The sequence below is a fragment of the Montipora foliosa genome, chromosome 1 (genome assembly GCF_036669935.1).
Source record: "Montipora foliosa isolate CH-2021 chromosome 1, ASM3666993v2, whole genome shotgun sequence".
Lineage (NCBI taxonomy): Eukaryota > Metazoa > Cnidaria > Anthozoa > Scleractinia > Acroporidae > Montipora > Montipora foliosa.
The window spans coordinates 67610069-67615068 of record NC_090869.1 but is presented as its reverse complement, the minus strand read 5'-3'; positions in this window follow the sequence as shown (position 1 = coordinate 67615068).

The window sequence follows — 5000 nt, the reverse complement described above, 5'->3', positions numbered from 1 at the left end:
TTCATAAGCCAGTATTTACGAGTAAAAAAGTTCTGTTTGGAACCGATTGCTTCTAACCGAGGATCTCGGTCTGGCGGTCTGTTCCGCGTTCCACATCCCTTGTGTTGCTTTCTGAAACACCCAAAACAGGTTTTCTAGCGTTGGGAGAAATTTTTGTACACGCAGCACCCTTAAACGAAACTCACACTGCCAGATGAGGGTTTGTTTAGACCGTGAAAAGACGGCAATAATAAGCTCCCTTCCGCAGATTGGGCTTGTTCTCTCAACTGCAAGCAACATTTCATCGACAATCACAATTCCAGCTCAAGCCCCCATTACACGTTGAAACTTTCAGCTGAAACTTATGTGCAACGGCAGTGCAAAAAAAAGTTCAGAAGGCGTTGCACCGTGTAACATAAAAAGGTCGAAACTAGTTCGGGAACATTGAAACTGGTCGCGAAATGTTGTTTACATGGCTTAAGCCGATACGCAGCGAAGTGGATAGTGATTTATCCTGTGGATAGCGCTATCCATCGTTTGAACAACTGGGGGCTGAAGCTTGTTTCACAAAATGACTGCTAAAGTCTCGGGGCGCATCGCTATGCATGGTACGACGCTCTGGCAAGGCGTCCAGAGGTTCCGCTACCGCTTCCAATTTTTAACCTGTATTTTAAGCATTTGGTCTGCGCATGCACAAGTTTCTTAGACCGCCACTGCTTGCTTTACGAAAGACACAATGGCCTTAATTCCTGACTTGCCCGCGGGAGATAGTAATGTCCTTAGTGGGTAATTAAGATAACAATTTAAGTGTGAGAGTGTTTTAACCTGGAATCTGTTCCTTTGTGTTTGCACAATTTGAAACAACCCTATTGGCTTTGGCTCCATTGAATCCTGATGACAACAACATCAACACTGTTATTTATCGACAGTGTATAAAACTGATAACACGATATTAATTGCTTTCCCTGCAAATTAATAACTACAAAGCTACTGGTAACAATGGTCGGGCAAGGCAAAAGTAACGACCTAACTTGCCCAAAAGGAAATAAATAAATAAAATTACAATACAAAGAAGTCCACCAATGATGTAGGCAAGTCAGCCAATATCAACTTGGGGTGAATGTGAATAAAATTAAAATTTTACAATCCAACCTAAGGCAAATGAACTGCAGGAAAGCTAAAAGTCCAGGCACCAGTTGTTCAAAAGATGGATAGCGCTCTCTGCCGAATAAAACTCTATACAGTAAATTGAACCAGGGACTACCTGGAACAAATTCAATTCCGCACGGCCACATGTGACTTAATCCAGGAATTGCACCCGTCTCACTTCACTCAAGTTACATGAGCTAATCGACCATCACAACAATCATCGCCGGAAAGCTAACTTTTTTAAAATGGTTGCTTAGCCTTAAATAGTGTTGATCAGCGCCGTTTAAAATGGGTGTTTAGGCTTAAGGACTGCTTGAGACGCTGCGTTCACGTAGGCCAATGAGGACTCATCAGTTCGAAATAGTATTTTTAGGGTATTCCATCGGGGTAATCAATGGACTCAGAGTTTTGTCCACCACCCAGAAATTGAAACAAAAATGCTAAGCCAGAGCAAAATTAAACCCACCGCAATATGGAAACGTTTCACTGATGGCGTTTTCTCACTATGGGACGTAGATAAACAAGAAATCAACCTGTTCGGCATTGCACAAGCTAACAACTTCAACCTAACTATAAAACTTCAACCTAACTATAAAGTTAACTGCTTAAATTTCAGAAAAGGAGATCACTTTCCTAGATCGACAACAGTATGCAAAGGAAAACGATTCGAAAAAGAATCTATTCTCCATACCAAAACATATCACCAGCCGACTGAAACCTTTCAATACAATGACAGAAGCATTTTACCTCTTATTACTTATACCCGCCCGGTGTCAAGAAAGGTTTTATCAACTGAGAGGCTAGTAGGCTTCTCCGAACAAACTCTTCAAAAAAGCGTTAAAGGAAACTGTAAAATAAAGTTTCATAATTATCTGAAACAACAAACCCACAAAAGGGAGACCGTGCAGGTCTGTCACATCCTTTCAAATTTTTGTTAATAGCCTGACAGAGGGAGACTGACCTCGTTGAATTCAGCAGAGGCACTTGGCTAAGTAGCCTGACTTCTGGCTGTTATACACAATTGTGGTCTCATTCACACAGAAGCCCTTCGAGCTAAGCCTGTCAAGTCGACCACATGCTGGAATACCCTACTCTTTTCGAATAGTGTTTGGGATCTTTAACGTCCCACAAAGTTAATGAACAAGGGCTGTGAGACGGGACCTCCGGCTTATCGTCCTTATCCGAGAAGACTTGAAAGTCTAACCGTTTGCAGATGTAGTTACGGCAGCACTTTCTCCTCAGTTATTTAAAGAGCCTGAGTGTTGGTCCAGCCGGAGTTGAACTCACGACCTCCCGGGTGACAGCCCGGTGCTCAACCAGCTGAGCCAGCCCACCGGTGCGCAGTGATACAGATCTCCCTCCTTTGTTATGTTGACGATGTGTTTCTCATGCTAATTAGTTGGAGTTTACATAGGAAAAGCAGTGAGGTTACTATCAAAAAAAGAGGCTTCGGGTAGCCTACACTTTGTTCGAAGGATTTTTAGCCGACTTCCTTTAGGATCACGGTATTTCAGTGGGGTTGGTTTTTTTAATGTTACAATGTATTGGTAAATATCCAGTTTAATTCCGTAGTCCGTAGTCCACAGTCCACATTTCGTGACCCAATGATAGAGTTAGTTGCGATCGTGCATATTTGTTTGCATTTGAAACTGTTGTTAACGGCATTGATTCCAATCAAAACAAGAAAACAGATACTTTGCAAGTCTCTAAGATGCTATTTGAAAGTCATACGATAACCGGATATTACATCATTGCGTGCAACGAAAACACGAAAACTCCTTTCCGGTTACGCACACAATTCTTTAATACATATTTCCCCATTAATCTCTCACGTAGTCTTCCATGGTTTCGTGATCATCGCGATTGTCTCTGAAGGAAGGGATACTGAGTCCGAATCCCGCTTGAAACGCCTTCTACGAGTCAGAGAAATCTTACGCATGCGCATACAGAGCGGGATCCGAACGAAAATAATTTTTAAAAAGCCAAAAACGGAGTCGAAAACTATATTTTGTTCTTCGAACAAAGTAACAAGGTCAACTCTAGTGTCACTTTCATTCACAGGCCACCGTAAATGATTCAATAAACGCCAAATAAACGCCTTATAAATGTTTGTGGTGTAAGGGGGGCGTTAAATAGATATGAGGCGTTTATTGGAGAGAGGCCTTTCTTTTAAAGTTAACTGTGACAACGAGAAAATTCAAATGAAAGTTCATAGTTCTATATCAACGCGGCGACGACAGTAAGTTTATAGTTCTACTTATCAATGAGGCGAACACAACAAGTTCATAGTTCTATATCAGTCTTTCGTCGTCATCTGGGTCAACAGTGTTTTCTCACATCCGACTCAGTGATAACCTGAAAACGGTTTGGGAGGCTGGGCTCATCCAGTACCGACAGCTGTGCTCGTAACTGTTCCGATCCCTCTGCACATGGTTGGCTGTTCTTGAAGCTGCAGTGAATCATTGAATCTTCGGTCTTGCTATTCCTGGATGCTATCGAGCCAGAACAAACTGAAAGAAAATAGCCCACTTTCTATACATTGAAATTCAGTCCTAAACAAAAGGCATCATCTCGATGCTCTGGGGAATAAATATAAGGATTTGTATGAGTTTATTCCCCAGAGCCTCGAGATGATGCCTTTTGTTTAGGACTGAAAAGTGGGCTATTGCTGACATTCTGAGCGCATAAATTAAGAAAATAAAGGAGCGACATCCGTACTTTGAACTTGAGATCGAACATGGTACAATTCGTAAGCCATTGCTGTTCAAGCAACCAAGGTGTCAAATAAATTGGGTGATTTTGCTTTACAGAGCGTTTTCTTGATTTTTAGAAGACTTTTTTTGGGGGGGGGGGGAGGGGGGCGTCTATTAGAAACGAGGCGTTTATTGATCTTCCCTCCTCTTTCTTAGAATCAGGTAGGCTATTTTTCAGCGCTAATTCATACAGAAAAGCGCTATCCAGGAGCGCGCTTCAGTTGTATATAGACTGTGGTGAAATTTGTTCATACCAATTTTATGCATGCTCCTCGTTCCTTAGAGTCGAGCATGGCAACTGTACATGTCTTCCAGCTAAAAATTCCGCTTCGAGTCATTTGCATTCGCAGAAAGATGATTTTCAAGTGAGGTACGACTTTTTTCTTGTAGATTTTTTACATGAAACCTTGAAAGAAAACGTAGCAAGATTTTTGCTTATGGAAACTCAGGCTGGTTTCGAAAATTAAAATTTCAATATTGCACATGATATGCATTCGTTTGACTTGATGTTTATCCTTCCCACATGTTTCCCAGAATGAAGTTAGCTGTTTTGTAGCTCCAACTCAAGCTGTAGAATAGTTCCCTCTGTGGTCCAGTTTGTTCATACCCAGGAATCTCTCCTCGTTCCTATGAGTAAAACATGGCACTAGTCTTCCAGCTAAAAAATTCCGATTCAAGTCTTTTCGAAAATGATATTGAAGTAAGATAAACCCGATACAAGCTTTCTCTTCTACATATTTTTACATGAAACCATAAAACTAGGTTAGCAGACTCATTGGCCACCTCTTAAATTCAGTCTTTATAGACTTTCCAGTATCGTGTAGAAATATTAAGTATATTTTTTAGAACGAAACGCGTATCAAGGAAAAAACGAATCTCGTAGGCTCACCTGGAAAACCGGACGAAGAAACCTTCCCATATACAGCTGTATCGAGGAAGGGCCTTGTCCGAAAGAAGCATAAAAGCGTACACGGCATTATGGTAAACTGTCAGTTTGAATCAGCGAAAACATGACGGCAATGTTATCGAAAACGTCACCTAGAAATACATGCTAAAGCTGTTACTGACATTTAGATATGAGTGAGTTTTAAAATTCAGTCAAATGATCCAGGCCACGAA